Source organism: Acinonyx jubatus, chromosome B3, assembly GCF_027475565.1.
Source record: "Acinonyx jubatus isolate Ajub_Pintada_27869175 chromosome B3, VMU_Ajub_asm_v1.0, whole genome shotgun sequence".
NCBI classification, from domain to species: domain Eukaryota; kingdom Metazoa; phylum Chordata; class Mammalia; order Carnivora; family Felidae; genus Acinonyx; species Acinonyx jubatus.
In genome coordinates, this window is record NC_069386.1 from 50649949 (window position 1) to 50670515 (window position 20567).

The 20567-nt window shown below is 40.5% G+C and overlaps 1 protein-coding gene across 1 annotated transcript in view; it reads left to right on the forward strand.

Moving 5' to 3' along the window:
• Positions 1–2841: 2841 nt before the first annotated feature.
• ATOSA (atos homolog A) overlaps positions 2842–20567 on the forward strand; it is a 113978-nt gene continuing 96252 nt past the window's right edge. Inside the window, exon 1 of the mRNA XM_027067273.2 lies at positions 2842–2987. The gene's annotated coding sequence lies outside the window, so the exon portion shown is untranslated. The remainder of the gene's footprint in view (positions 2988–20567) is intronic.

Below are 20567 nucleotides of genomic sequence, written 5' to 3' on the forward strand. Positions count from 1 at the left end.
GAGCCTGCTTTGGATTCTGTGTCTCTGTCTGTCTCTGACCCTTCCCTACTCGCACTCTGTCTCTTTCTCTCTCTCTCAAAAATAAATAAACATTTAAAAAAAAAGAGAGAGAATACCTGAAAGTATTAAAAAAAAAATTCCACAAGAGAAGCACCTGGTGACTCATTTGGTTGAGCATTCTATCTCTCTCTCTGCTCCTCCCCTACTCATGCTTTATCAAAATAAATAAACCTTCAAAAAAAAGTTCCACAAGAGGTCTTTGGAAATTGAATTCTGGACTAGATGTGACCAAAAGAAGGAAGTGTTCTTATTAACTAATGGTCATATTCTTCATTTTTTTAATTGAAAACAGCCTCAATCATTTACATTTTTTAATGTGTACTTATTTTTAAGAGAGACAATGCACAAGCAGGGGAGAGGCAGAGAGGGAGGGAGACACAGACACTCAAGCAGACTCCAGCCTGTGAGCTGTCAGCACAGAGCCTGATGCAGGACTCAAACACATGAGCCATGAGATTATGACCTGAGCCAAAGTCGGACGCCTAACAGACTGAGCCACCCAGGAGCCCCCTTTACATTTTTTTTTTTAAGTAGGCTGTATGCCCAGTGTGGGGCTTGAACTCACGACCCTGAGATCAAGAGTCTCGTGCTCTACTGACTGAGCCTGCCAGGCACCCCTCATTTACATTTTTTATCCAACTTAACTCTTGATGACTTTTAGCTATTTTTGAAAGTCACATCTATCACTGTGGCAGATCATATTTTTTTAAGATGCCTGCACTAATTCCATCTCACATGCTCTTCTTACAATGAGACCTTTAGCCAGATTATAAAGCTGCTGTGCACTCTTGCCTTGCTCTCATGGGACCCTCACTCACAGAATTCAACTACCATGCTGGGAGGAAGTCCAAACAAGCCTGTGCAGAGGGACTGCAGTGGCAGACCATATGGAGGTGTGCCTAGTCAATTGCCTGTGTCAACTGCTAGACCTCTGAGTGAGGATGTCTCCATCTGATTCCAACCCTCAGCCTTTGAATCACTCCACCCTTTTTCCCAGCTGTAAGCCCTACTGGCCTATTGCAATCCCTGCCTTATGCCAGATCTCTTTTATTTTTTAACGCTTATTTATTATTGAAAGACAGAGTCAGAGCGTGAGCAGGGGAGGGGCAGAGGGAGAGGGAGACACAGAATCTGAAGCAGGCTCCAGGTTCTGAGCTGCCAGCACAGAGCCCGATGCGGGGCTCGAACTCACAAACCACGAGATCAGGACCTGAGCTGAAGTCAGAGGCTTAACCAACTGAGCCACCCAGGCGCCCCTGCCAGATCTCTTTTATAAGCTCCAAAGGACACCTAGAGTTCTGGGACATCCCCAGAATCTGAATTCTTTCAATGTTGAAACATGGATTCAAAGGTCATTCTCAAATTAAACTTACTGATCCTGATAAATGTGCTGGTGCCATAGGGCAGTCTTGATTAGACTTCTCAGCAGAAAATTAGTCTGAGAACCAGAAATGGGTCATTTGCTCTATGAGATCCCACCAAGTTTCCAGGAATATATCCTTTTATCAGTTCATAAATGGCTTGGATTCCTGAGAATTCTGGGCTCTGTGACTGACCATTTATCACCCACCACCACTTCTGAAATGTACATTCATAGCAATCTGTGAAAAAAACAATTTCTTATTTGTTTATTGTTTTTTAAGATATATCTTCCATGAATTGATTATTGTTTTAATGATTGTCTTCCCTTCTAGACCGGAAGGCTCCCTGGGGGAGGCTCTGCCTGTCTTAGTTGTTCTCTTGGCTGCATTCAACACAGTGCCTGGCACACATCAAGTACACAATAATACTTATTCAATGAATTAACTGTATCCCATTCATTTAGTCTGTGCACATACATTAAACACCTACTATGTGTCAGGTATTGATCTTGGAGGTAGGGATAATGTTATGAGCAATGTAGGCCCAACTCTTCTCTTATGGCACTGACAGTGTAGTGAGGGGAGGGGACTGGAGAAATACCCAAGTAAACATGTCAACTCAGTATTTTCAGGTAGGGTTAGTAGCTATGAAGAAAACAAAACTGTCTGGTGATCGAGGGGAAGGTCAGAGCCCTTAGAAAGACTCTTATCAGTGGGCTAATGAATGACGGGGAGGCAGATGTTTATGGAAAGGAAAGAGCAGTAACAGTGGGATGCGTGTTCTAGTAGCAGATATAATCAGTGCAAAAGTCCTGAGACAGAATTTGTTCGACTTAAAGGATATGTTACATTGAGAACACAGGGTAGCTGGACCTTAGTGGAAGAGGACCACGTGGTAGGGGATAAAGTTGAGATGCTGGCAGAGGCAGAGCAGGGAAGGTCTTGGAAGCCGTGATAGAAAGTGATTCTAGAGGGTGCAGAGGAGTAAGCTGTAATATGGGTTCAAGGAGCCTGTCCCTTGTGGACCCAAAATAACATGTAAATACACACACATGAGGAACAGAAACTTCACTGGTTACAGCTGCTACAGGTGCTAGTCTCAGACCAGGCCTCTGAACTTGAGAACACCTGACCTCACTGCTGCCTTTCTTTGGGATCAGCTGCCAGCAATATAGCATGCCAGGGACTGGTCAGCAACTCACTAGCTCTAGAAATTTGGAGTTCTGAGTTCTTTGGGGGCAGATATCAACCTGATTTGACATCATTATCGTTGTAATAATAAAAACCAGCTCGAGCTACTTTACTGCAGTATCAGAAATCAAGCATTAAAAAAACTATTTGGGGTTGGCGAGGCTGTGACAGTCCAAGGGCCCCCTCCTCCAAAGCCAGGCCCCAGGCCTGTTTCTTTAAGGACTTCCCTCTGGACTAACCCTCCCACAGACTCCTCCCTCTGCCTATTTATACCTGAAGCAGCAACTCGAGACAGCTTCTGTTTCTAGACTCGGACCTTAGTCTTGTCTTCTGTGGTGGAGAACGCTTCTGGATCCTATGGATGGGACTTCATAGGTATGTGTCTGGAGAAAGCGGGGAATGGAAGGGGATGGGGGTATATGAGGGTACATGGTGGGGTGAAGAGGTTGAAAAGATTAAGCGGGACAAAGGACTCAAATAGCTTTGTAATCAGATGAGGTTAGAGTTAGCTGGAATGTTCAAGGGAGATAAAGCAGAGATTGGGTACAAACTTAGAACAGGTGAACCTAACATGTGTACATATTATGTTAACAAGTCCCTGTGGGGGCGCCTGGGTGGCTCAGTTGGTTAAGTCTCCAACTCTTGATTTCAGCTCAGGTCATGAGACTAGGGTCATGGGTTCGAGTCCCGTGTAGGGCTCTGCACTAACAGCATGGGGCCTGCTTGAGATTCTCTCCCCTCTGCCACTCCCTTGCACATGCTATCTCTCAAAAAAAAAAAAAAATAATAATAAATAGTATTTAAAAAATATATAAAAGGTAACTGAAAAATAGCCCATAACTTGTCACTTTGTAACCAGTAGCTTGGTCCTTTAAGAGAGGAAACAGAATTCGAGCTTTGGGGCAAAGTTCTGCAAATACATGAAGTATTTTATGTGAACTTTTCAATTCAGTGGTAACCCCTTTACTCATAAAGTTCAATGATTTTGCAATGATCGGTGACCAGCAAGAGCCATGCAGGTTAATAAATAGTGGGAGAGGAGTTCCAAGCCAGTTACCATGCCAAGTGTGAAATTTCAAAATAATCACAGGGAATTTAGACATCATCTAAAGGAGGCAAAGCTGACCCACTTTCCTGGATGTATTTTGTATCATGAAGACCCTCAGGCGGGACGTGCTATCTCCACTGGCCCATTCCTCATCACTCCCTAGCACTCCCCTCTCATCAGCCAGTTTCACGGAATTGTGTTACTTGGGTGGGTCCTGGAGAGGTTGAGGTTGTGAACACTGGTCAACTAAGAAATCTGCCAACAATTGGATAATATTGGGGTGGGTGTTGTAAGTGTTCGAGTGAAAAGAGAATTTGTTCAGACAACTGGAATAGAAAAAAATATATAATTTTAATTTGGTGCTATATTTCTTCCCTAAAGCAGTCTAACAGAAATTCTCTCATCAATCCCAACAATTTTGTGGGGTAGATTTTACAAATGTAACTATTCCCATTTTACAGATTGAGAAACGGAGGCAATTTTAACACTCACACCTTGATTCAAAAAAAATCCTCTGAGGGGCTCCTGGGTGGCTCAGTTAGTTAAGCACCCAACCCTTGATTTTTGCCTGAGGTCATGTTCTCATGGTTTGTGGGATCAAGCCCCACATCAGGATCTATGTTGGCAGCACAGAGCCTGCTTGGGTTTCTCTCTCTCCCTTGCTCTGTCTGCCCCTTCCCCTCTCCCTCTCCCAAAACAAACATAAAAAAAAAATCCTCTAAAACCTGGGCTCTATTAGAGATTACAATAAACAAACAACATAAATCGTGCCTTGCAAGCAGGTGTGCCCTACCATTTAATAACAATGATCCCCTGAGGTGCTTTGGTTCACCAGGAATCTGAGGACTAACTTTCTAGCAAATTTTACAAAGGCTGTAAGGACTTCTCATTTCCTCTTTCTTCCCTCTTTTTACTTCCAGTATTTTCTTTTTTGGTTTTTCTCAATTCCTCTTTTTTCCAAAACAAGAAAGTCTACTCCTTTTTGCTCCTTTTTGTTTGGTTGGTTTGGTGGTGTTTTTTGTTTTTGTTTTGGGTTTTTTGTTGTTGTTCTTTACAATTAAGGATCATACTGATTGTTAGCCGATGACACTTTAGCATGGATACATTTACATGTCTGTGTTACTCTGGCCAATTATTTGCATTTGAGGACTATCACAAATGAAAGGCTTTGCTCTGTTTAAAGGATTAAGACTCTGGTGAGGAGTATTTTTTGGTGGGGAGTGATACATAATCAGGCAGCCATCACTCTCAAGGCTAGATGGAAAGTATACTTGATTCACCTTTTGGAACCTGGAAGAAAAGCCTTTGCCTCCCTTCACTGCTGAGGAAGAGGGGGTTGGAACTCTTTCTCCTGTCAGTGAAAAGAGAAAGCTCTAGAAGGAGTAGGCTGTTATGGTTGTAGAGTCACAGTACCCACCTCCCACTCCCCCAGCCACCCACCCTGCTGAAAGCAAGATTGACCCCAGTTTCATTCAGAAGGATTAGCCTCTTTGTTCATTTTTCATTTGTCCTATTTACTGTTCTAATTTAATATTCACTGCACCTTTCCCAGGGTAACTCCACTCCTTCCTTGAGGTTTTCTCCACTCCAGAAAACTTCCTTAAATTTCCAGTGATTCCACCCTCTGGTGACAAAGTTTTTGTGGGAGAGAGATAGTGTGATTTGGGGACAAAGATTTTCCTGGCTACCCTAAAACAAAACTACTCTCGGGCTCACATACAAAAGGCAAACGAAATTAACAATCTCATTTTGGTCTTTAATGAGCACTTGGTACAAACACTCTGTTATTTAAACTTTTACTTACTGAAACATTGTAAGAATGGTACAGAGAATTTCTGTATACCCTGTACCCAGATTCACTAGTTTTTCAACATTTACCACATCTGCTTTATTATTCTCTCCCTCACACCCCTGCCTTGTTTTATTTTTTTCTGGACCATTTGAGAATATGTAGCAAGTATCATGCTCTTTGAGTGCATATTTCCTAAGAACAAGGATGTTCTTTTACATAACCATAATAAAACAAATTCCAGAAATTTAATCTTGATAGAATAATTTAATCTACAGTATGATGCCAATTTTGTTAATTGTCCAAATAATATTCTACCCTCCCTATAAAATTGTATCATGTCTTTTAGTCTCGTTTAATCAGGAGTAGTTGCTGTTTATCTTTCATGACTTTGACATTTTTGAAGACTATAGACTGTTTATATTACATGTTCTATTGGTTCATCTGGTGTTTCCTCATAATTACATTCAGATTATGCATCTCTGGGTGGAATTATTACACTGGTGATTTTGTGTTCTCTCCAGATTGTCCTGTCTGGAGTCATATGAGATCAGTCTGCATCTAATAGGTGATGACAATTTTAACCACCCAGTCATTATTTATTTCTTCTCTGTATATTTATTACTTGTACACTTGGAATCAAGCCATCTTTGGAAAGACCATGAGTTCATACAAATATCCTGCTCCTCATCAAACTTTCTCCCCAAATTTAGTGTCCATTCTTGTTCACACCGATCTTTTTCATGATGGCTGCAAAATGGTAATTTTCCAATTATACCACCACTGCCTCCACATTTATCAAATGACCTCTGTTATAAGGAAGAGTCTTCTTCCCCTCTAGTCCATTTTATGTATGTTTACAGCTTTAGTGATGAAATTCACATACCATATAATTCACCCTTTCAACATGTACATTCACTGGGGGGTTATTTCTCTTTATTACAGGAAAATACACATAGGAAGTTTGCCATCTTAACCATTTTTAAGTGTACAGTTCAGTGGTATTAAATACGTTGATACTTTGAAACCATCTTTATCTATTTTCATAAGTCTTTCATCTTGTAAAACTCAGACTGTATACCCGTTAAACAATAACACTTTATCCCCGCCCCTGGCAACCACTATACTCTGTGTCTCTATGGCGTTCACTACTCTGACTACCTCAGTGGGATCACACAGTATTTGTCTTCTTGTGACTGGCTTATTTCATTCTGCACGATGCCCTCAAGGTTCGTCCATGTTGTAGTATATTGCGGGATTCCCTTCCTTTTTAAGGTGGAATAGTATTCCATTGTATGGATACACCACATTTTGTTTATTCGTCTATTGATGGACACTGGGTTGCTTGCACTTGTTAACTGTTGGAAATACTGCTAAGAACATGGGTGTACAAATACCTCTTCAAAACCCTGCTTTCAATTCCTTTGAGTATATGTCCCAAAATGGAATGGCTGGATCATACGGGAATTCTGTTTTTGTTTTTAGAGGCAGTGCTATGCTGTTTGCCACAGCAGTTGTGCTATTTTATATTCCCCGCAACAGTGCACAAAGGTTCCAATTTCTCCACATCCTCACCAACACTTCGTGTTTTCTCTTTTTTTGATAGTAGCATCCTTATGGGTATGAGGCGGTATTTTTTTCTTTTATTTTTTTTAATCAAAAAATTTTTGAGAGAGAGAGAGAGAGGGAGGGAGACAGTGTGAACAAGGGAAGGACAGAGGAGGAGACACAGAATCTGAAGTAAGCTCCAGGCTCTGAGCTCTCAGCACAGAGCCTGACGCAGGGCTCCAACTCCCAAACCACCGTGAGGTGATGACCTGAGCCAAAGTCAGATGCTTAACCGACTGAGCCACCCAGGCACCTCAGAATGAGGCAGTATCTTAACTGTGGTTTTGATTCATTTCCCTAATGATTAGTGATGTTGAGTATCTTTTCATGTGCTTGTTGGCCGTTTGTGTATCTTTGGAGAAATGTCCATTTAGGTCCTTTGCACATTTTTTAATTGGGTTGCTTGCGTTTTTTCCTGGTGAATTTTAGGAGTTCTCTATGTATTTTGGATATTAATTTCTTATCAGATAGATGATTTGCAAATATTTTCTCCCATTCTGTGGGTTGTCTTTTTACTCTGAATAGTGTCTTTTGCACAAAGTATCTTAACTTTCATGTATCCCAGCTTGCCTATTTTTTCTTTTTCCTGTGGCCTTTACTGTCCTATCTAAGGAATCATTGTCAAATCCAGTATCATGAAGTTTTGTCTAATTTTTGTGCCTAAGAGTTTTGTTATATTGAGTCTTAGATTTAGGTCCTTGATCTATTTTGTGTTAATTTTTGTATATGGTTTTAGATAAAGATATGTACTGCCCCATTGGATGAAGCAAGGGTAGAAAAAAAAAAAGCCCTGAATCTAGTAAATAAGTAATAAATAAGTGTACATTGTGCCATTCTCTCTTTTCTCATGTATAGTTGTTTGTGTTATTTTTAATCCCACCCTACCAACCTCGCCCATTCCAGCCCCGCCAACTCTGGGTCATCACTGGGGACAAGTCTGTCAGGGAGGTTCTGTTTACTGGATAGTGAACCCTCTTGAGGGAGAGACCTGGGCCATTTTGGTCACTATCATGTCCTCAGCATCACCCAGCACAGTGTGACAAATGGATGAACCAGTGAAGGAGTACACTCACTGTGTAGACAAGTCATCATCAATTTAGAAGAAAATACTAGGTGGCTCAGTCAGGTAAGCATCCAACTTCGGCTCAGGTCATGATCTCAGTAGGTGAGTTCGAACCCCATGTGAGGCTCTGCTGACAGCTCAGAGCCTGGAGCCTGCTTCAGATTCTGTCTCTCTCAAAAATAAGTAAACATTAAAATTAAAAAAACCTAAATATTGTGTTCAGGTTTGTACTATGGACCAAGCTTGAGCTAATTGCATTATTATTAATAGTTGTGATTATTAGTAGTAACAACACCAAATAAAAAATTAATCCTAACAAGCCATGGGGTTTCTTGTTTTTCTTTAAATCCTCCACCCCTCCAGTTTGCTCTCTCCAACCAACCTTCCCTTCCATCTTTCTTCCATGTCCAACTCTTCATCCATTACTCTCCCCTCTCCTGCTCAAGGAAATACAGGACTCAACACAGTGAACCAACTAGATCTAACAGACACGTATAGGACACTCTACCCAAAACAATGGAAGATACATTCTTCTCCAGTGCACATGGGACATTTTTCAGGACAGGCCATATGTTAGACCACAGCTTAAGTCTCAGTAGATTAAAAAATTTAGAGGGTAGTTTGGGTGGCTCAGTCAGTTAGGCACCTGACTTGGGCTCAGGTCATGATTTCCTGGTTCAGGAGTTGGAGCCTCGCGTCGGGCTCTGTGCTGACAGTTCAGAGCCTGGAGCCTGCTTCAGATTCTGTGTCTCCTTCTCTCTCCCCCTTCCCCACTTGTGCTCTGTCTCTCTATCAAAAATAAATGTAAAAAAAAAAAAAAAACTTAAAAAAAAATTTCTTTTCCCTCTCATGCCTGACTGCAGTAGGAATAAAATATTCTTCAGTCCCAAGTGCTACCAGTGTGAAGACCCATGCAAAAAAGAAGAGAGAATATAGGAAATAGAACAGAGGTGTATTAGCTGATCCTTAAGCCATTGGCTTAACTCAGGTTCTCATTGGTTCAAGGCTGGACATGATTGTGCTACAATGGTGCATTTGTGTAGTGTGTTTTTACTTCGAAAATATTTCTTTCATTCTCCCCTTTATTTACCGAAATAGCTTTATTCTTTTCACTGAGTCAACTGGCAGTTTTATTTGGACTATATTAAAACCATTTCCTGGGGCACCTGGGTAGCTCAGTTGGTTAAGCATCTGACTTCAGCTCAGGTCATGTTCTTTTGGTTAGTGAGTTCGAGCCCCTGCCTTGGGCTCTCTGCTGTCAGGGCAGAGTCTGCTTCAGATCCTCTGTCTCCCTCTTTCTCTGCTCCTACCCCAGTCGTTTGTGCATATGCACTTGCATGCTCTGTCTCTCTCTTTCTCAAAAAATAAATAAACATTAAAAAAAAAAAAGATAAAAAAAGATAACTGTCTAAATGGTTATGCCATGGTTTGAGTTTCCCAAGATACTACTACTGCAGATTTGACCAAGTTTATTATACTTAGTAATAAAAGATAAAGTGCATAAAGTGCACTAGTCTTAAGTATATAGTTTGAATTTTTACATATGTATATGTCTGGATAAGCAATATTTGAGATAAAATGATAGAATATTTCCTATACCTCATGAGATTCTCTTGTGTGTTTCTCATTCTATTCCCTGAAGAATTAATATTTTGATTTTCATCAACATTTTTCACTTTTGCTCTTTTTTTAAGTTTATTTTTGAGAGAGAGAGAGCATGTGCAAGAGCATACCCATGAGCGTGGGGGAAGGGCAGAGAGAGGGGAAGAGAACCTCCAGCAGCTATGAGCTGTCCATGCGGAGCCCTATGCAGGGCTTGATCTCACAAACCATGAGATCATGACCTGAGCTGAAATCAAGGCAGACGCTCAACCAACTGAGCTACCCTGGTGCCCCTACTTTTGCTTGCTCTTAAATTTGATATAAATGAGATCATATAATAGAACTCTTTTTGTCAGGCTTTCCTGCAACATAGTATCTGACATTTCTCTGTCTTGTTGCTGGAGTCAATTATTTCTTTAATAGATGGGTAGTATTCCATTATATAAATGTGTCACAATTTATTTGTTGATAAACATTTGGGTGGTTTTATCTTTTGGATATTATGAATACAGCTGCTGTGAATATAATGTACCAATGATACAACATTTGCACTCCTGTTAGAGATAAAAAAATAGAATTCCTGTATCATAAAGCAAATGCATATTTAACCCTAGTAGAAACTGACAAATGATTTTTCCAAAGAGATTATGTCATTTTGCATGCCCCCCTCAGCAATATATGAGATCCATATCCTTAAAAACACTTCATATTGTCAGTCTTCTAAATCTTAGCCTTTCTGGGGTGGGAATAGTAGTTTCTCATTGTGTCTTCATTCTCATTTCCCTAATGAGTCATATAAAGCCCTACTGAAATTTGCTTCGTATGTTTATTGTCCATGTGGATACCCTCCACTTCCAAGTTCCTATTCAAATCTTTTGCCCAATTTTTTATTGGATTGGTTGTTTTTATCAGTTTGTAGATTTTTTTTTAACGGTGGTTCTGAATCCTTAGATCTATGTATTACCAATATCTTCTGGTCTGTGACTTGCAAGCAAATTTATAGGTAAAAGGAATCTCAGATTCTTAACCTAAAGATTATAAGAAGACTGAGGGGAAAATTTTGAGGTATATTTGATCGTGTTCTTATAAATGAAAGACGTGAGTCATAATCTCAGATCAATTTTCTTTAAAAAAAAATTTTTTTTTAATGTTTTTATTTATTTTTGCGACAGAGAGAGACAGAGCATGAGCAGGGGAGGGGCAGAGAGAGAGGGAGACACAGAATCGGAAGCAGGCTCCAGGCTCTGAGCTGTCGGCACAGAGCCCAATGTGGGGCTCAAACCCACAGACTGTGAGATCATGACCTGAGCCAAAGTCAGACGCTCAACCGACTGAGCCATCCAGGCGACCTGCAGATCAATTTTCTTAAAGAACTATTTAGTTGAAATCAACTAGCCATTTATGAAGCATCTGTTGAAGCCTTCTAGACATTCCAAGGTAATAAAGATAGTCTTTTTCCATGAGGTGCTACTGTTGAGCAAGAGAGGCACAAGCAAGATGGTCAACCATGTTGGTCAACCAAGATGGCCATAGGATGTGAAAACACCTGTTGATGTGCAGTGGACATGTGAATGAACAGAAAACTAATTTGGCCTGAGAGGAGGCGATACTGGAGAAGGATGAATTTTGAAGATGGGGTAGGAGTTTTCCAGGGTTGGGTAGGCCTTGCAGGAAAAGGGAACATAAGGAACAAATGCCCAGAGGAATGAAGGGTGCAAGTGCCAGGAGCAGCAGGAGTCAAGGGTGGTCAGAATGTAGAATGAGGGAGAGGACAAATGACTTGAGATAAAGCAGGAAAAGTTAGCCAAGTGAGGACGTGGAAAAATTTGTAGCATTGTTACAATTTGGGACTTTATCCTGTGTGCTGGCAAGCCACCTGAGGATTTCAAAAGTATGGAAGTATTAAGATCAGATCTGAATAGATTAGATAGGATTAGAACAGGGGTTGTAATCCCTCTGGCTTTGAACCCCTTTGGAAGTTTGGTAAAACCTATAAATTCCAAGGAATAATAATTTTAAATGTATAAATTAAAATACATAGAGGGGTGCCTGGGTGGCAGTTAAGTGTCTGACTCTTGGTTTTATTATAGTTGAAACCTACATCTCAACATCATCTATAATTATTACTTTGAAATTATGATAGTTATTAGATCTACTGCTAGATCTTTTTGAAAATGTGCTAATGGTGGGGTGCCTGGGTGGCTCAGTCAGTTAAGCATGTGACTTTGGCTCAGGTCATTATCTCATAGTTGGTGAGTTCAACCCCTGCATCTGCTGTCACTGCAGAGCCTGCTTTGGACCCTGTGTCTACCTCCCTCTTCCTGTTCTCTCTCTCTCTCCCTCCCTCTCCCCCTCTCCCCCCCCTCCCTCCCCCTCTCCCCCCCTCCCTCCCCCTCTCCCCCCCTCCCTCCCCCTCTCCCCCTCCCTCCCTCCCCCTCTCCCCCTCCCCCTCCCCCTCCCCCTCTCCCTCTCTCTTTCCCTCTCTCTCTCTTTCTCTCTCAAAATAATTATTGAAAACAACAAAAAAAAGAATCCATGGGGTGCCTGGGTGGCTCAGTTGGTTAAGCGACTGACTCTTGATTTCAGCTCAGGTCATGATCTCAGTTTGTGAGTTTGAGCATCGCATCAGGCTCTGTGCTGACAATGAGAAGCCTACTTGGGATTCTCGGTCTCCCCCTCTCTCTTCCCCTCCCTGCTTGAGTGTTCTTTCTCTCTCTCTCTCTCTCTCAAAAATAAAATTTAAGAAATCCTATAATATTGAAATACAAATATTTCTTAATTATGATATTTGCCCATTAGCACATTTTATTCTTAAAGCAGAAAAAAAATTGTAATGTTTATTTAATTTTGAGAGACGAAGAGACAGAGCATGAGTGGCAGAGGGGCAGAGAGAGGGAGACAAAGAATCCAAAGTAGGCTCCAGGCTCCGAGCTGTCAGCGTAGAGCTCAACTTGGGCTCAAACTCATGAACCATGAGATCATGACCTGAGCCAAATTCGGCTTGACTAACTGAGCCACCCAGGCACCCCACCATTAGCACATTTTCAAAAAGATCTAGCAGTAGATCTAATAACATAATTTCGAAGTAATAATTATAGATGATGTTGAGATGTAGGTTTCAACTCTAATGTGATATGAAAATATCTGTAATTACTATTGATGACATCATGGGTTCTAATACTATGGTTGTTTCTTACATTCATAACCAAAGAAAATACTAAATTTCAGTTAGATTTTACTGAAAATGTACTTCTCTCAGTATCATAGACCTAGTGAAGTCTGTGTATGTATCCCAGACTAAGGTTCCCTGTGATCAGAAGGATATCCTGGCTGATAGACTAAGGGGTAAGTCAGAGACAGGAAGGCCAGTTAGGAGGCCATCTCAGTGGTCCAGATAAGCCTGAATGGAGGCTGTGGTAAGAGGTGGAGGGCATGGTTGCTTTTTGGAAATAGAATCCAGGTATGTGTGTTGGGAGGGTGAGGAAATGATTTGGGAAATGGGAGAGGGGAATGCCTAGGAGGAATTCTTTCAGGCTCCCAGCTTGGGTAAGAGAGATGATGGCGTTCCAAGCTATTACTAGCTCTTAGCTGGATTGTAGTAATCACCTACTAACTAGCTTGTAGGATATGGTCTTGCCTCACTAAGGTCTAATTTCCACAGAGCAGTCAGTGAACTTTTGAAGATAAGATTACATAATGTCTCTGCTCAAAGGCATGCAATGGTCAAAGTCCCTCCATTAGCCCTTAAGGCTCCATATAATATGACCCTCCATCTTCTCTCTTCATCTTACTCCCTTCACCCCACCTACTCCCCTGCCTCCCCCATTTACTATGTTCTAGCAAGTTACTCTTCTCAAGTATACAAGGGAATGTTCTTGCTTTGGGCCTCTGCACAGACTCTACTCTTCTTCTGAAACAGTCTTTCTTTAGATATCCACATGCTAACTGCCTTTAACCCCTTCACGTTACATCTACAAGGTCTATCTCCTCAGGATGCCTGGGTGGCTCAGTTGGTTAAGCCTCTGATTTCAGCTCAGGTCATTATCTTATGGTTCCTGAGATCAGACCCTTCATGGGGCTCTCTGCTGTCAGCACAGAGCCCATTTCAGATCCTCTGCCTGCCCCACTGCCCCTCCCTTGCTCACACTTGCTTTCTCTCAAAAATAAACATTAAAACAAAAGCCCTTCCTCAAGTCTCACTCTGTTCTATTGATTCCTGACTTTTAATATACCATATTACTTACTCAATTTATTATCTACCAGCTCTCAGTAGAATAGGAGGCCCTTGAAGACTGGGATCTTTGTTTTGGTCACTGTGGTTTCAAACATCCAGAACAGTGATTGTGCATAGCAGGTGCTCGATAGATACTGTATGAATGAATAGGGAATGATGACGTATCTCCAAGAAAGGAAAGGCAGGAAAGGAGCAGAAGTTTTTAGGAAATGAAGGAAATGCTATTGATTTACTTTTTTGAGAAAGGACCTTTAGGTTGTTCTAATGGGTGTAGATAGTAGGTGGTATAGAGTTCAGGGGAAAGGGTGAATGGTGCAGAATTGTAAATATGGAAGCTGTTTAGCTTGTAGGGAATACTTGCAGCTTGGTCTTGCCCGGAGAGTACCTGTAGACTGATGAAAGAAAACTGGCAAATTTGGGGGGACAACTAACATTTAAAAAGTAGTCAAAAAAGGGGCACCTGGGTGGCTCAGTTGGTTAACCATCGTACCTCGGCTCGGGTCATGATTTCAAGGCTCCTGAGTTGGAGCCCTGCATCGGGTTCTCTGCTCTCAGCACAGAGCCTGCTTTGGATCCTCTGTCTGTCTCTCTCTGCCCTGCCCTTGCTCGCTCTCTCTTCTCTCTTCTCTATCTCTCTCTCTCTCTCTGAAAAATAAACATTAAATAAAAATTACTCAAAAAAAGAAGCGATAGCTTTTTCTACTTTTTTTTTTTTGCTATCAGAGAACACACAGAATTATTAAATTTAAAAGTGGAAAAGTATATGTTCAGTGAAATTGATAAGACACAGTATTTTTAAATTAGATTTTAAAAATGTAATGGATTTTTCTAATTTTGGCAACAGTGCTCTTGTAAAACAGTGTGTTTTGGGGAGTGTTCGAAATGTTTTCTTTCAGCATTTATTTGTGTTTTGTATTTTCTAGCTGATGTGACACCAAGGCATCAGGTCAAATTTCTTTGAATTTTTGAGTGTCAAAGGAGACAGGGTATTACCTGTTTTAATTCTAAGCAATCATGTATTAAAATGTACTCAGAAGCTTAAGTGTGAGATGCAGACTGATGTGAAAAGTTGCAAAATTCTAGGGTCTTGTATTTTAAGAGAATGTATCAAAGTACAGAACAGTCATATAGTACACTGAATTTAGAGAACTCATGTATAGGTGCTGAACAAAAGAAAGGAGGACTAGGTGTGAGAGAGGATTTAAATTGTGCAGGCATTCATCTCTGCCATTCCCCCCCAACGACTCCGTCTCTCCGTCTCTCCGTCTCTCCGTCTCTCCGTCTCTCCGTCTCTCCGTCTCTCCGTCTCTCCGTCTCTCCGTCTCTCCGTCTCTCCGTCTCTCCGTCTCTCCGTCTCTCCGTCTCTCCGTCTCTCCGTCTCTCCGTCTCTCCGTCTCTCCGTCTCTCCGTCTCTCCGTCTCTCCGTCTCTCCTTTCTTTGTTTCCTCTTGTTTCCTCTTCTTTTTGAGAGACAGCGAGAGATTGAGAGAGGGAAAGACCATTCCAGAGGCAGAGGAAGAGAGAATCTTAAGCTCCGCTCCCAGCGTGGAGCTTGACATGGAACTCAATCTCACAACCATGAGATCATGACCTGAGCCAGAGCTGAAATCAGGAGTCAGTCACTTAACCGAGTCACACAGTCATCCCAGCTACTATCTTTTATTATGTGAGCATGAAAAGCAAGCCTTGAAGAGGCCGTTCGTTAGTTAATAGTTTTCACGTGATGTTCGTGTAAGCCTTTCACTGTGTTAAGTGTCATTATAGTGTTGCATGTAAACTTTTGTAATCAACATATTCCATTTAAAAATTTTTTGGAGATTTTGATTGAGATTGCATTGATTTTGTAGATTGAAAAACCTTCTCTTCAAAACACTGGGGTTTCCTATCCAGGAAACATTGTCTGTCTCTCTAGCTATTTTGTCTTCTTTTCTGTCATTGTTTTTTCCATGTAAGTCTTTAACATTTTTCATTAGGTTTACTTTTTTTAATTTTTTTTTTTACATTAATTTTTGAGAGACAGAGACAGAGCACAGGTGGGGGAAGGGCAGAGAGAGAGGGAGACACAGAATCTGAAGAAGGCTCCAGGATCCGAGCTTGATCAGCACAGAGCCCGATGCAGGGCTGGAACTCACAAACTGAGACATCATGACCTGAGCTGAAGTCGGATGCACAACCGACTGAGCCACCCAGGCGCCCCTCATTAGATTTACTTCTAAGTGATGTGATGGTTTTGTTGCTATTGTGAATGGATCTCCTTCCCCTAATATTCTCTAACTGGCTATTATTGGAGTATTAGAAACTATTAATTTTTCAAATATTGATCTTATATTGAATTTCCTCATTAGTTCTAATAGTTTAACCATAACTTCTGAAATAGGTTTTGTTTCCTCTTTTCCATTGACTTGTATTTTAGGTTTCTTCCTGTTTCAGTGTGTGTTAACTAAAACCTTAAATAGTGAATAGCAGTGGTGGAAGTATTGTTGTTTTTTTTACTTTCAAGGAAATTCTTGCTTTGAATGTTTCACGATTAGGTATGACGCTTGCTGTAGTGTTACGTAGAATTCTCTATAAGGAAGTTTTACTCTCTTCCTAGCTTTCTTTGACATTTTGATAGGGATGGAATTAAATTTTGGCAAGTGTACTCTTCAGCCTAAGATGATCATTTGGTTTCTATTTCCTTTAAATGGATAGTGTGGTGATTTGTATTAATAGACTTCATAGGGGCTCCTGGGTGGCTCAGTTGGTTGAGTGTCTGACTTTTGATTTTTGGCTCAGGTCATGATCTCAGGGTTAGTGAGATTGAGCCCTGTTTTGAGTTTTGGCCTGACAGATGGGAGCCTGTTTGGGTTTCTCTTTCTTTCCCTGCCCCTCCCCTGTTCTTTCTTTCTCTAAAGTTAAATAAACTTTTTTTTAAATGTTCTAAAGAAATAGACTTCATTATTTTGAAGCAGTTGTGTATTCCTACAATAAATTCTCTTAGTCGTGATGTAATATATTCCTTTACCACACTACCATATTCTGAGCTGATACTGTATTTGGGATTTTTGCTTCTATGTTTATAAATGTGAGTTGTTTCTTGTGGTTTTGTTTTTGTTTTTGTTTTTGTTTTTTTGAAGGGGAGACAGAGACAGTACTTCCCATTTTGGTTTGTTATCAGGATTATGTTGGTCTCAGAATGAAATGTGAAGCTTTTTATCCTTTTTGTGTGTGTGTGTGTGTGTGTGTGTGTGTGTGTGTGTGTGTGCGCTTTGGGAAGCTTGTATAACAAAGAAATCATCTGTTCTTTGATGGTTTTGTAGAATTCTCATGTAAACTTGTGAAGTCTTCTGGGTCTGGTAACTCTTTAGGAGTAGATCTTTGGCTATTCTATTGCTTTTTTTTTTTTTTAAGTTTATTAATTTGTTTTGAAAGAGAGAGAGAGGGAGAGTGAGAATCCCAAGCAGGCTCCACACTGCCAGCATAGAGGCCAATGCAGGGTTCAAGCCCACAAACTGTGACATCTGACCTGAGCTGAAACTGAGTCGGACGCTTAACTGACTGAGCCACCCAGGTGCCCTGGCTATTGTATTTCTTAGATGATGATTGGTCTAGTCTGGTTCTCTACCTGTTCTCAACTCCATTTTATACTTTATATTTTCCATAATACCCACTTTTATTAATTTTCAAATTTGTATAAATTAGGTAAATAAAATTTTGAGGTAATTAAAATTATCTTCGGTAGCTGTAGCTATGCCATCTATAATTTCTAAAGTCATCTGTGTTCTTTCCTTAAAGAACTGCAGGCATTGAAACTGCAATCCATTGAATTGAAGACACTAAGAGATAATCTCCATAGCAGTACTATAGCAATCAGACTATCTCTTACAGCAAGTACAAGTTCAGGTGTTCAGGGATTTGGGAATCTTGAAGAGACAGCCTGAAAAAATGTGAATGGTAGAATATAAAGAGCATCAGTCCTCTGATACTCCAAATAAAATAATAGCTAGAGAATCTGAGAAACTTTGAAGACCTTAACAGTGTTCCCAAAATTCTCCACTCTCACTGGACCATCTTACCTTCACTGGAAATATATTTACTCTTAATTTTAGGTGATCTAAGAAATACAGCATTAAAAATTTTTGCTTGACTATTGAGTTCCCAGCAGGATGTATCAATGTCCATTCCTTGACATTTCAATTTCACCAAGCACCAGATTCCATCTTCTCCATTTTTCTTCAATCTGGGTTAATGAATCACCTATATCTTTATTGTTAGCCTTGTTATCTTGGGCAATCCATGCCATTAATTTTCACTTTATCTTTTACTGAGGACGAAGAAAAATGGCCTTTTTACTTCGGGGGCTCACTTTCATTTGTAGGTGGCACATTACCATTGTTGGAAAATGCTGGCATATAAATGTCATCACCTTATTCTTTTCTGTTGATTTCTGCAAGCCTCATCCTGTTACTATCCTTCTGGCTCTACTCAGTGGCCATGTTCTACTTAATAGTTTAAAGTTTTGTTAGCTCATTTTCTATCATTTGCTTTGTTTCCAAATACAGTAAATCTTTAAAACCTCTGAACTAAACTTTATTCTAATATAAATGTTGTATCCCTAAAGTGTTAGCATATGCCACACCCTTATCAATGTGATATATTTAGAAAACTATGAATATTCAAAGAGAATGTAGATCACAAGCTTCTGAGACCTATTAAGTTTAGATCTGTCCATATAGTACATGTTAAGAGCCAAGCGGTCTAAGTATTCCAGGCTAGACCATAGCACCATACAGTCAGGAGTCATGTCAATCTTGTTCACTATTAAATTCCTAATGCTAGTTCATGTCTGGCACATAGCAGGTAATTACTACATATTGTTGATTGAATGATTGACATCTGTAGGGAATCTAATTCATTAATGTATTTTGACATTTTTAAAATATTTTTTTGTTTGTTTTAAATGTTTGTTTATTTTTGAGAGTGAGCAAAAGCACAAGCAGGAGAGGGGCAGGGAGAGAGGGAGACAGAATGTGAAGCAGGCTTCAGGCTCTGAGCTGTCAGCACGGAGCCCGATGCGGGGCTCTAACTCACAAACAGTAAGATCATGACCTGAAGCTAAGTCAGACGCTTAGCCCACTGAGCCACCCAGGCACCCCTGTATTTTGACATTTTTCACTCATAATTTGGAAGTAATATAAAATTGTATGAGATACTTTTGAGTTTCAACTATTAGGGATGTTCAGGTTGCCTTTGTTATAAGGGTTTATTGGAAAGATTTACAGAACGATGAAAGACAGCAACAACAACAAAATCTCGGAAAACATAGCCAGGCTTCACAGAAAATTGGACCATCATTCCCATCACTTGGGACTAGAAACACCCCCAGCAGTCTACTTGTAATCCTTGGCTTAAGAGCACTTAATGCTCTTTCAGAACTGGGTGTCTCTTACTCAATTTTCGATTGCTCACTGTTAGGGAATCCTCTCTGTCTGCTCTCTGCTTCAGCTGTAACTAACTCTGTATGCCTCAAGCACATGACTACCCTTCTACCACCACCATCTAAAGAGTATGATTAGCTAGTCACTAGCTGATATATTGTATTCCTTCTGGGCTGAGTTCTCTAGGGCTAAACTACTTCACAGGCCACTTGCCAGCCTATAGAGTGTTTTCTTCAGGTCAGGTATTACCCTGATTCAATCACTTGTGGCCAGGAGAGTAGGGTTACATGGCAAAAAAATAAAAAAGAGGGCCACAAAAGAGACGGGTACTTTGAATTCTCTTGCATGGCCTAGAACTACTTTCCTATTAAAAACCACAGCCAGGGTCTGTCCTGTATAAATACCTAACAATCCAAACAGCCATACTGGTTTTATTTTATATTCATGTTGCCATATCTTTGCTGTGTGGATATCATTTGCCAGACAAGCCATCAATACCTGGCATGTTTCCTAGAATCATCACAGTGTATCCTGATGAAGAGACAGAAATAAGCCATAACTTATTGGGAGGAAAATGTCATGCATAGAGCACACTGAAGAGAAATTGAGTACACGGGCACTTAAGAATAAGAGCTGGGGAGAATTTATTTTCTTGGTTTTTCATATGTGACATGCCTATAAATCAGAAAATGTTTCTGAAGTGCATTACTCTCAGAAAAACAATTTTGGTGAGATCTCTGCATGTTGGATTTTGCCAGTGCACTTCATGAGATCATGGATAATGGCCTTATTGGGATATAGTACAGATGATAATGAATTCCCAAAATATGTGTTCAGGGTAAATCTGTTGACTGTTCTCAGAATTATGCTGCCCTGACCTGGTGCAAAGTAGTGATCTGATTCAAAGCAACTACACTGTGAATTTTCCCGTTGTGGGTTATTGAATACACAGTGAGTTCAATGGGGCCCAGGCCACCTCTGTCCATTTGTAAAAAGAGTTTTTCTCTTAGGGGTAACAGGATAGAGAAATCAAAAGAATATTTCTCAGTCCTTCTTTTGACTTCCTTGCAACAGCCAACATTTGAGCACTTATCCTTCTCTTATGCCATCATTTCTCCATCTGCACCCATGGGGGAGCCACCATTTGTATGCTAATGGTTTCTGAGTAATACATACCTAGATGAGACCTCATTCC